Raw genomic sequence first — 12,441 nt, 5'->3', positions numbered from 1 at the left:
CAGTTGACCTCCAGGGGGCTAGGGAATGGGGGCACTCCTTTAATTGTGAAGCAAAGGGAAAGCATGAATCTTGAGTTTTTGGAGGAATTCCCAAGGTGCACATTTTTCCTATAACATGAATCTATAAAAGATCCAGAGACTGATATTGGGGTTCAAACTGAAGACCAAGGAAGCAAAGTAGCCCGTCACTAGCTGTTACCTCAGGCTCAGACTGAAAGGGCTGATCCATGCACGAGCTCTTCACCAAGCCTCAAACTGCTGCCTCTCCTCAGTGTGGCTGGAGACTGAATGCGCCTATCTTCGGAGTGGCTGGAGAATGAATGCCTCCTATCAGATGCCTGATACTGATTTATATATCTCTCATGAGTCCTGGGATTAAAGGTGTGAGCTATAATTCTTTTTTAGACTGATTCAGTCTTGTGTAGGTCTGCCTGGTCTTGGACTCACAGAGATCTGTCTACCTCTTAATCCTGAGTCCTAGTGAAAGGCCTCAATACACCCTCCTTGAAACTCAGAAGGTCGCCCCAGTGGAAAATTACCCAAGGTCCCCTAGGCAGGGAACAAGGTCAGATCAAAAAGAACATTTGGTCCAGAGTGCTGACACATGAAACCGCCAGACTGTTGAGATAGCTTAATTTTGACCTTGTGGTTTCTCCAAGGAGGTTAAATTATGCCTGAGTTTTTTGCAATACCCTATTGCTTGCCAAGATTATGTAAATAAAAAGAAAACTGTCTTAAAGTCCAGTGAGCTCAGCTAGCTAAGGCTACTGGAGTGCCCGAAGGCGCCTGTGTGAACAATAAACCTCTTGCGGTTTGCATCCAACTGTCTGGTTATTGAGCTGGGGACATCGAGATATGTTGGACCTGATTACCATAGGTCCTTCACTAGGATTAAAGGTGTGAATCACCACCTCCTAGCTTCTGGCTGCTGGGATTAAAGGTGTGTGCCTGGCTTCTACGGCTTGCCGCTGACTTTGCTTTCTGAATCCTCATGCAAGCCTTTTTTTTTTTTTTTTGGTTTTTTCGAGACAGGGTTTCTCTGTGGCTTTGGAGGCTGTCCTGGAACTCCCTTGGTAGTCCAGGCTGGTCTCGAACTCACAGAGATCCGCCTGCCTCTGCCTCCCGAGTGCTGGGATTAAAGGCGTGCGCCACCAACGCCCGGCTTCATGCAAGCTTTAATAAATCATAAATAATATATCACTACATTTTCCCACTAGCAATGATCTCTACCCTGCTCTTCTTGGGGGTTCTCTGTCCCTAGAAGGGTCCTTGAGACAGAAGTGTCCTTGGGAGCAAAGAGCTATTGGGTCTGGAACTGGCTACTGGAGGCAGGAACTGCAACTACTCTTTTATCCTTGGCATCTCCTATGTGCTAGGCTCTTGGCAAATGAATGAATGAAAGAGCATATGAGTGTACAAAGCCTCATTTAGGCTGTGGCCCTGCACTGGTGCTCTCAGGAGGGAGAGGCAATGGGCACATGGTAGAGTTGACTCCGGCAGTGGGGCGGGGAGTGAAAAGAACTTGGGATTTGTGCTGGTTTGTGCTGGTTTGCTTTACACCTCTAGCAGCAGAGAAGGGCCTGAGCCGCACTGCAGTTGGAGACTGTCCTTACTTTGTCTTGGTCTGACACAATGACTCTGGGAAAGGCGATTGTGAGACTAAGTAGCTATATGGGACTCTTGGTTGGTTACTTTTGCTACTCCTGGATTAAACCTCCTTCCTATCTCTGGGGAAACAGCGGGACTAGGTAGAAATGGAGCTCACCTACAAAGCATTGGATTTAGGGAGAATGGAGAGCTGGGACAGCTGAGGTGGGTGAGGTGGGGGTGGGTTGAGAGGAGGGGGAGCTGTTCCTGGGACCAGCCTCCAACTGCCTTATACAGTCTTAGTGCTTCCGGGCAAGTTGCTTCAGAGGCCAGAAGTCTTCCCAATGACTAAAAAGAGTTTCTCTCAATTGTAACTAATATGCTCAAGATAATTAATTTTCATTTCCAGGTGATGAGTCAATGAGACTAACATTGCTTTTAAATATATATATTTCAGGTTTTCTGAGCCGCCCAAGGACAGGTCCACAGGGGGTTTTTCTTGATTCCTGTTGAAACTTAAAGGGAAATTTCCACAATGTCCGGAGCCCTTGATGTCCTGCAGATGGAGGATGTCCTCAAATTCCTTGCCACAGGAACCCGCTTATGGGGCACCAACCTTGAGTTTCAGACGGAGCAACATCTACATCAATCTGAAGAAGACCCGAGGAAGCTGTTGCTTGTGGCTGGGGCTATTGTTGCCACTGAGACCCCTGCTGGTATCAGCTTCATCTCCCCCTGGAACACCAGCAATGGAGCTTGCTGAAGTTTGCTGCTGCTACTAGGGCCACTCTAATTGCTGGCTGCTTCTTGCCTGGAACCTTCACTAACCAGATCTAAGCAGCCTTCAGGGAGCCATGGCTTCTAGTGGGGACTGATCCCAGGGCTGACCCCCACCCCCTCACAGAGGCCTTTTTAAAATTAATTTACTTTTTACGTTCCAATCCCAGTTCCCCCTCCCTTCTCTTCTCCCGCTTCCCCCACTCCCCCCTACCTCCCATCTGCTCATTGGAGAGGGTAAGGCCTCCCCTAGGAAGTCTACTAAGTGTGTCCCATCATCTAGTTGAGGCAGGACCAAGGCTCCTCTCTACCCCCACACCCCTGTGTCTAGGCTGGGCATGGTATCTCTCCATATAGAATGGGCTCCACTAAGTCAGTTTGTGCATTAGTGTTAGGTCTTGGACCCACTGCCAGTGGCCTCATATATTGTCCCAGACGCACCATGGTTAGTTGTGGATTTCTGCTTCTGCTTCAATCTGTTTCTGGAGGAGGGTTCTAGCTTCTCTGGCATTGTGGACTGTAGGCTGGGTATCTTTTGCCTTATGTGTGGTATCCACTTATGAGTGAGTACATATTATATTTGTTTTCTGGGTCTGGATTATCTCACTCAGGGTGTTCTTTTCTAGTTCTGTCCATTTGCCTGCGAATTTTAGGATGTCATTGTTTTATTGTTTCTTTTTTTTTTCGAATCCATTCTGTTATCTGTCGCGTCTGCTGCGCGGCCTGTGTCCAAGAACGTGCGGAGGGTGTCGGGGATTGACAACACAGAGACTCGTTCAACGATGTAAAGAAAACTTTAAGCAGGCCCCAAAAAGGTTCAAGAAAACTTCCTAAGAAAGGCTCCCACCAGAGAAGCTTCTGCTCTCTCCTCTACCCTGGCTGGTTCTGCTCTGACCCCAGAAACTGATCTGGGCGTGGCAGAAGGGGCGGTTAGTCTTTGGACAAGGTCGAGGTCAGGGTGGTTTCTGTGGGCAGGCCTTTTCCAGGAACTTAATGCCCCCAGGCATTGTATTGTTTTTTAGTAAACATTGTCTTACAGCTGCCTACTCCCAGGCAGAAGGGGAAGTGGGTCTCTGCTCAAGGTCTGGTGTTCCCACAGTTATCTTTGTTTTTTATGCCTGAGTTAAGACCATTAATATTGTGGGATATTAATAATCATTGATTGCTCATTCTTTTTTGATTTGGATTGGTTGTTGGTGGTAGAATTATATGTGGAATTCCACTGTTTTTTTTTTCCTTTTTCTTTTCTTTTCTTTTCTTTTCCAGTTTAAATTTAGATAAGAAACAAGGTTGCTTCACAAGTCAGTTCCAGGTCCCTCTCCCTTTCCCTCCCCTCCTCCCATGCCCTCCCCCAACCCCCCCCGTTATCCCCTTATTCCCCCAGGGAGGGTGAGGCCCTCCATGGGGGTGTCCACAGTCTGTCATTTCATCCAGGGTAGGGCCTAGACCCTTCCCCAAGAGTTCAGGGTGAGAGTGCACCTCACATTGTTCTATGGGAGTCCAAAGTCTGTGTGTATACTCGGGATAAATACTGATCTACTGCCCAAGGCTCAATAGATTACCTAGGCCTCCACACTGACACCCCCATTCAGGGGGTCTTGATCAGTCCCATGTTGGATTCCCAGGCTGATGCCTGGGATTCAAGAGTTAACCCTTGTCAGGTCAGCTGTTTCTGGGGGTTAAACCAGCCCAGTCTTAATCCCTTTGATCATCAGTCCTCCCTCTCTGTTACTGGCTTTCTTGAGTTCAGCTCAGTACTTAACCGAGGGAGTCTGCCTCTTCTTCGATCAGCCACTAAATGAAGTTTCTGTTTCCCAGACTCTCTGGCCATAGGATTGTAGGCTGGCACTCCCCAGATCTATGTCTAAAATCCATATATGAGAGAGTACATGCCATGTTTCTCTTTTTGTGACTGGGTTACCTCACTCAGGATGGTTTCTTCTAGTGTCATCCATTTGCCTGCGAATCTCATGATTCCATTGTTTTTTTCTGCTGAATAGTACTCCATTGTGTAGATGTACCACATTTTCTCTATCCACTCTTCGGGTGAGGGACATCTAGGTTGCTTCCAAGTTCTGGCTATTACAAATAAAGCTGCTATGAACATAGTGGAACAGACATCTTTGTTGTATGAATGGGCATCTTTTGGATATATGCCTAAGAGTGGAGTTGCTGAGTCTTGTGGTAGGTTTATTCCCATTTTTCTGAGGAATCTCCATACTGCTTTCCAAAGTGGCTGAACCAGTTGGCACTCCCACCAGCAATGGAGGAGTGTCCCCCTTTCACCACATCCTCTCCAGCATAAATTGCCATTGGTGTTTTTGATTTTAGCCATTCTGACAGGAGTGAGATGGCATCTCAGAGTTGTTTTGATTTGCATTTCCCGGATGGCTAAGGATGTTGAGCACTTCCACAAGTGCCTCTCAGCCATTTTAGACTCCTCTGTTTTATTGTTTCTTACCGCTAAGTAGTACTCACAGTAGTATCTCCCCCCACCCCCAGATGGGGTTTCTCTGTGGCTTTGGAGGCTGTCCTGGAACTAGCTCTTGTAGATCAGGCTGGTCTTGAACTCACAGAGATCCGCCTACCTCTGCCTCTCAAGTGCTGGGATTAAAGGTGTGCACCACCACCCGGCTTCACAGAGGCATCTTATGTCAACCTGCCCACTATTGCTGTGTAACTGACTCTCCTCTTTGCTATGTGGACATTGCCATCCCATGCAGCAACAACAAGGGAGCTTATTTGGTGGGTCCAATGTGGTGGATGCTGGCCCGGTAAGTACTCTGCATGTGTGGCATCTCCTGAGAGCACCCATGGGAGCCGACGCATGATCTCTACTTCTGCAGAGACCCAGAGGAGAAGGAGGAGCAGGCTGCCGCTGAGAAGACTGTGCAAGGAGGAATTCCAGGGAGAACAGACGGTGCCAGCTCCTGAGTTTACAGCCAGAGAGGGCAGACTGGTCTGAGGGTGTGCAGGTGCCCTCTGACCCCATCCAGCAGTTCCCTACTGAGCACTGGAGTGCCCAGCCAGCCACTGAGGACTGGTCAGCAGCAACCACAGCGCAGGTCACTGAGTGGGTTGGAGCCACCGCTGAGTGGTCCAGAGCGCTTCTACAGACACCTGAGCAAAAGGAAAAAGGGAAGGAAAATAAAGTTCCTAAAAACTAAAAAAGTAATTCAGGACTGATGGGATGGCTCAGTAGGTGAAAATGCTTGCTGCCAAGCTGGATGGGTTGAATTCCATCCCTGGGTCTCTCTCTCTCTCTCTCTCTCTCTCTCTCTCTCTCTCTCTCACACACACACACACACACACACACACAGACACACAGACACACACACACACACACACACACACACACACACACACACACACACACACACACCAACAGCCTGTACATGGAGATCAAGGGCTTCATTTCTCCCATTTCTGAGACCAGGGCCATCTGCACTGCAGTTTCATTATTTCTGGGGAAAGGGGACGAATGAGATCATATTGCTCAGTGCCTTGGGACCTTTGCAGAGATACAGCCAAGTCCTCAGGACAACTCAGACCCAGAGAATCAAGGGAAAACTAAGCTAAGAGTCTGCCAGACTGTCCTTCCTCCAGGTGAAAGTTCCCTGAGTCCTGGCCTCAATAGACTTTCTTTGACATCTCCCTGAGAATGGTCTTGAGGGTGCCACTTTTTATGTTATTAATAAGATCCCCTTTCCCCCTCCCAGAGTTGGAGATTGAACCCAGACTCTTTGCATACTGGGCAAACACTTCACCAGTGAGCTACAGACCTAATGCCTTTAGTGGGGCCTGATATAAAACAGGTTTTTTTTTTCAATTAATCAAAGCATATTTATTGAGTGTTTGCTGTGTCTGGATTCATCTTCTTTACTATGAAGGAAATAAGAGACATATAATAATTCTTTCTAGGCTAAAGCAAAGTACTAGGAATTGAGATAAGAAAAAAAATTACCTTCAGGCTATGGCAGTAGTAGCTCATGTCTTTAAGCCCAGCACTCAGGAGCTCTGTGGTTTTGATGCTAGGTTGGTTTACAAAGCAAGTAAAACAGGATTTTAAAATCTGGCCAAGTCTTGTTTCTCAATTTTTCCTTTTGTGGTTAGTGCTTTTTGTTTCCTAACCAATTACCTTTTGGTCAGATTTAATCACCGATTGCCAAAAGGCTGGTAAGTTTTTTTTTTTTTTTTTGGTTTTACGAGACAGGGTTTCTCTGTATTGTTTTGGAGGCTGTCGGTCCAGCCCGGCCTCGAACTCACAGAGATCCACCTGTCTCTGCCTCCCAAGTGCTGGGATTAAAGGTGTGCGCTGCCACCGCCTGGCTACCATTGAGCATGACATGAACCATGGCCTTTCCAAAGACATTGCTTATCAGATTGCTTATTAAATATCTCCATGCATGTGTGAACAGGATTTCACCAAATGGTTTTTCTGCATCTCTTGAGACAATCACATGAGGCTTATCTTTAATTCTCTTAACGTGGTGAATTACAGTTTTATTTTTTTTAAGTATTAAAGCAATATTGAATTTCTTGGATGAACTCTATGATGAAAAAGTAAATATTATTGTTGAGTTAGATTTGCCAATAGTTAACTAAGAATTTTTATTTTTATATTCATGAGTGATATTGGTATAATGTTTTATTTTTTACTTTTTCATATATATACACACTATGTATATATACATATGCATATATTTATGCATATATGTACATATATGTATATATATACATATATATGATTGTATATTGAGGTAATCTTGACCTCATAAAATGAGAGGGAGTTTTTTCTCTCTCTCTTTTCCCTTTAGATTATGCCTGGGGTGGTATTATTTTTTCTTTCTTTAGTGTTTGAAAGACATCACTATCTGGACTTGAAGTTTTTAATGTGGTTAGACTTTAAATTATGAATTATATTTCTTTAATTGATAGAGATTTCAATTGGTTTGTACTTTTCCTTTTTTTTTTTTTTTTTTTTTTTTACTTATTGTGTACGAATGTTCTGCCTGAGTGTATGTATGTGCGCTGCATGCATGCAGTGTCTGGAGTCCAGAAGAGGGCAGCAGATCCCCGGAACTGGAGTTACGGACAGAAGAGGGCAGCAGATCCCCGGAACTGGAGTTACGGACAGTTGTGAGCTACCAAGTGGGTGCTGGAATCAAACGTCTGTCCTCTGGAAGAGCAGCCAGTGCTCTTGACTGCTGAGTCATCTCTCCAGCCCCTTCTTGCATCATTTTGTAAGTTTTATCTCTCTGGATGCTGTGATGCTCCAGTGTTGTGGGAGCTCTCGGGCTTTCTTGCTGGGGGTAGGGTTGATTGACATTTGAGTGCTGGGCACACTGCAATCCAGTCTTGCCTTGCCTCCCTTGTTAGAGTTCACAGGGTCTCTAGAGCTGCACAGTGCCTTTCCTCTTCTGATCACCCCACAAACCAGGTGGTCCGCTTCCCAGCTGCTGGCTTGCTCATGGACAATCCTACTAAATAGGATTCTCGCAGTTGGGTTAGTCCACACACAGCTTTTGTAATATTTTGTGTTCTTTGGGTTCACAGACATTTTGCTGAATTAATTTTTCTTTCTAAATCAAGAAGATGCTAAATGGTCTTTAAAATAATGTCTCTTGCTGGGTATGGTGCATATGCCTTTAATCCCAGCACTGTAGGAGGCAGGGGCAGGGTCGGGGGCAGGGGCAGGGGCAGGGGCAGGGGCAGGGGCAGGGGCAGAGTTAGGCAGATTTCCATGAATTCTAGGCTAGCTTGGTCCACAAAGTGAATCCAGGCCAACCAGGACTACATAGTGAGGCTCTGTCCACATCAAATAAAATAAAGTAAGGTTCTGGGACAGGAAGATGACTCAGAGAGTAAAGGGACTTGTCACCAAGACTGATGATCTGAGTTTGGTCCCCCAAATCCCATAGCAGAAGGAGAGAGTTGTCTTCTGACCTCAACACACACACACATAACACACACACACACACACACACACACACACACACACACACACGTGAGAACATATACTTCCACAATTTACTCTATTGGCACTGAAGGCAAATTGACACAGCCTAAGAGGAGAACACATGAGCAACTGCTCTTTCATTGCCTAAGACTGCAGGGATGCCCTGGAGTAGCATGGAGCTTAGCTTATCAGTGCACGTGGGGAAATGGAGACACTTGGGTATGGCTGTGAATTGGCATGGCCATTCTGGAATCTCATGTGTATTCATGTGGTGAAACTGAATGGACACCTGCCCTCGGACATGGTAGTTACCATCCAGAGAGATTCTCAAGAAAAGGAGCATTGGCGAGCTGCTCCTGCTGAGGAAGCCACAAAGTCTTTCATTAAGGGATGGGTAATCAAATACACCCCAAGCAACATTACATGGCAGCTGGATGCTGCATGTGTGCTAACTGCAGCCCGGAAGGATCTTCCAGATGTGGTGCTGATACTGTACACATCAACTAAAGTCAAGTACATATACAAAACACACTTTATGGTTTAAAAGGGTATTATTACATATGTTAATGCATATGTTAGCATAGTATCTATAATGTGCATATAATTATAGATGTATAGTTATACTATGTTTAATTATATTACATATTATATTATAATCTTCTAGGATGGGTCTGATTTGGGGGAAGGAGTGTGAGACTGGAATTTCAAGATCTTGCAAGTATGTTTTTTCTTTCTTCTCTCCCTCTTGTTGAGGTTACTCTTGAACCCCTCCCACTTTGCCTCCAAACACTAGACTGGCAAGTGTGAGCTGCCCCCAGGTTACGCAGCGCTGGGATGGTGCTCAGGACTTCTTTCGTGCTACGCAAGCACTCTACCAAAAGAGCTGCAGTCCCTGTCCTAGCATTTTTCCTTTATTCATTTTGAAGTCCAAGGTCTCATTAATCCCATGGCTGCAAATAACTTGCCAGTGGGCACACCTTTCGTTTGGAATCCATCTGACTCAGAGCCCAGAGCCTAAACTGTCTGTTATTGGATTCTCATCGTCTGTCTGACTGCAGCTGCCAGACAATGGGAGATGGTGCTGGGATGCAGAGCCCCCTGAAACTGCCCAAACTGCTGATCCTGAGTCTACTTACCCCTGCTTCACACAGAAACACACTAGAGGCTCCTGTCCTTCTTCTTTTCGGCCTCCCTGACCAGTACTGAGGCCTCTTTGTGAGATTATGGGGACCTGTGACTATAACGATTTCTTTTATGACAGTTAGTTCCATGTCTCTCTGTGTTACTATACTGCACTAAACACATTTTGGATGTGCTTTAAGACAGGGATGAATAACAATAATACAATAATAAAAAGTTGATGATAAATAGCAGAGCATGCCCTTGCTTTGACCATGATGCAAACAGATCATGCACTGCCAAGTCTGTTAGCCCAACCTTAACATCAAAGAACCAAAATACAACAGCATTACCCCAGAGCACTCCAAATCATCCCCTGCCCCCCCAGTATAGGCTCTGACTTCACTCTCTGCATAGGGTTGTCTTTGTGCACGGAAGCAGGTTGTTAGCCTCACTAGGTAGGTAAATTAATGGTTCCTGCCTACCCATTCTCGCAGCCTAAGGTGAGGGTTAAGCGGAGCACATAGCTTCATAGCTTCATTGACTACAGGCCCTTTCAGAGTCTCCAGCACTGTGCACTGTCTGTCATACACTGGAGTCCTCTGTGGATCAAAACAGAAAACCATCCATTTTTTCCGCTCCCAGAAGTAATACATTCAGAAATATATATAAATAGAAGAAGAGAAAAATAAAGTTTTTCTTAGAGTCTAAAACAAAGTTTTTCCTACATTCAATCTTCTTGAGAAAAGAATGATACACTTTTCTTTATATTCTATTTTGTTTACATATATGTCAACATTTCTATGCTTTTAATTGAATGGAGCTTTCCATCACTATAATTACATTCCTAAGACAACTAACTTATAAGAAGAAAAGATTTTTTTTGGCTCTCGGGTTCAGAGGTTTTATGGCTTTGGACTGGAAGTTGCTGAATGGTGCTGATGGGGAACACATGAGACCAATGTCTCACTCAAAGGCCAAGAAGAAAAAGAAGACAGGAAGCAAAGAGACTGCAGCCTCCAACCCCAGACCTAAGGGCCCTCTGTACAGACCTATCTCCCAGAAGTCCACAGAACCTCTTTATATTTCTGTAAACTGTCAGGTTCTGTAGCCACGGCCTCTGAAAGAAACAACTTCAGGGAGGAAGATGCACTTCGGCTCAGTTTCTGAGGTTGGTTACGGTGGGGGGAGGGGGGCTGGGGGACGTGGGGAGGGGCAGCAGGACAGAGCCTCTTCACAGTGGTGAGACGTCCCGGTGGTGGAGCCTGTCCATATCACAGAGGACCAGGAAGCAGAAAGCACAGTAAGAACCCACGACCAGCTACAACTTTAAAAAAACCCAGCCTTTGCTTATGGCAGCTGGTCCCTACCTCCTGAAGGTTCCACAGTTTCCCCCAAGCAGCTTCACCAGCTAGCAAGTCAGCAATCAAAATGCAAGCATGTGATGCTGTGTGACACTGTACCCCAGGAGATGTGAACAATGTCTTCACCTTAGGAAAACGACAACAGACCAAATGAGTTTTACGGGGGTCACTTACAGGAGTGTGGGTGACCTGTCATTTACAGGAGCAGAAGTGACTCACGGATAGGAGCATCGCCAAAGTCCACCCAGCATGGATGACAGCTCACAAAGCGGGAAACCTGGAGCTCTGCACAGCCTAGTCTGCAGAATGTCTCCCAGATAGCTAAGTTGGACTGAGTCTCTTCCAGGCAGCAACAGTTTTCATGAATACTGAAAAATACTTTAAAAATATTTTATAAGGAAAATTATGAAGTAAAGATTTGCTTTTTAAGCATCTTTTCCTCCCTCCCTCCCTCCCTCCCTCCCTCCCTCCCTCCCTCCCTCCCTCCCTCCCTCCCTCCCTCCCTCCCTCCCTCCCTCCCTCCCTCTCTCCCTCTCTCCCTCTCTCTCCCTCTCCCTCCCTCCCTCTCTCTCTTTCTTCAGAAAAGTTCTTCCTATGTAGACCAGGCTGGCCTGAAACTCACAGAGATCTGCCTGCCTCTGCCTCCTGAGTGCTGGGGTTAAAGGCGTGCACCACCTCATCTGGCTTTAGAAGGCTTTTCTAGGAAGAATTTAAGCAGCAGGTCTTGAAGTAAAGACTCAAAGTCTACCAAATAGGTGTACAATTTCCAAAAAGATTTCAAACCCCTACTTTAGGCTAACTTTGAGACAGGGTCTCAGTATAGCCCTGGCTTGTCTGAAACTTCCTATGTGACCCAGCCTAGCATCAAACTCACAATTTTGATCAGCTTCCTAGGGGCTGGGCCAGTGTCGAACACACATTCTTAAGGCCATACTTCATTCATACTCACAGGCATACCTGATTCATGCTGTCTTACTTTCCTGTCAGATTTTCCACAGTTACTAAACTTTTATAAATTCTGAAATTATTTGGCTTCCTTTGAGGAATGAGCCACAAATGCCCGATCTTGATCCTTCAAGTCTTTGGAAATATTATATGCTTAAGAAAGGTTGTTTTCTCCATTGCTGGTGGGAGTGCCAACTGGTTCAGCCACTTTGGAAAGCAGTATGGAGATTCCTCAGAAAAATGGGAATAAACCTACCACAAGACCCAGCAACTCCACTCTTAGGCATATACCCAAAAGATGCCCATTCATACAACAAAGATGTCTGTTCCACTATGTTCATAGCAGCTTTATTTGTAATAGCCAGAACTTGGAAGCAACCTAGATGTCCCTCACCCGAAGAGTGGATAGAGAAAATGTGGTACATCTACACAATGGAGTACTATTCAGCAGAAAAAAATAATGGAATCATGAGATTCGCAGGCAAATGGATGACACTAGAAGAAACCATCCTGAGTGAGGTAACCCAGTCACAAAAAGAGAAACATGGCATGTACTCTCTCATATATGGATTTTAGACATAGATCTGGGGAGTGCCAGCCTACAATCCTATGGCCAGACAGTCTGGGAAACAGAAACTACATTTAGTGGCTGGTTAAGTATTGAGCTGAACTCAAGAAAGCCAGTATCAG

General features: G+C 45.7%; 1 pseudogene; it reads left to right on the top strand.

Annotated features, from left to right (window-relative positions):
• The first annotated feature begins 2,122 nt into the window (after positions 1 to 2,122).
• On the top strand, positions 2,123 to 5,531 carry LOC121142132 (annotated as a pseudogene).
• Positions 5,532 to 12,441: the final 6,910 nt, after the last annotated feature.

The sequence above is a fragment of the Mesocricetus auratus genome, unplaced genomic scaffold (assembly GCF_017639785.1).
Source record: "Mesocricetus auratus isolate SY011 unplaced genomic scaffold, BCM_Maur_2.0 Super-Scaffold_100009, whole genome shotgun sequence".
Classification (NCBI taxonomy): Eukaryota; Metazoa; Chordata; class Mammalia; order Rodentia; family Cricetidae; genus Mesocricetus; species Mesocricetus auratus.
Note: the sequence above shows the minus strand (reverse complement) of the source record. Positions and strands in the feature narration are given on the sequence as shown.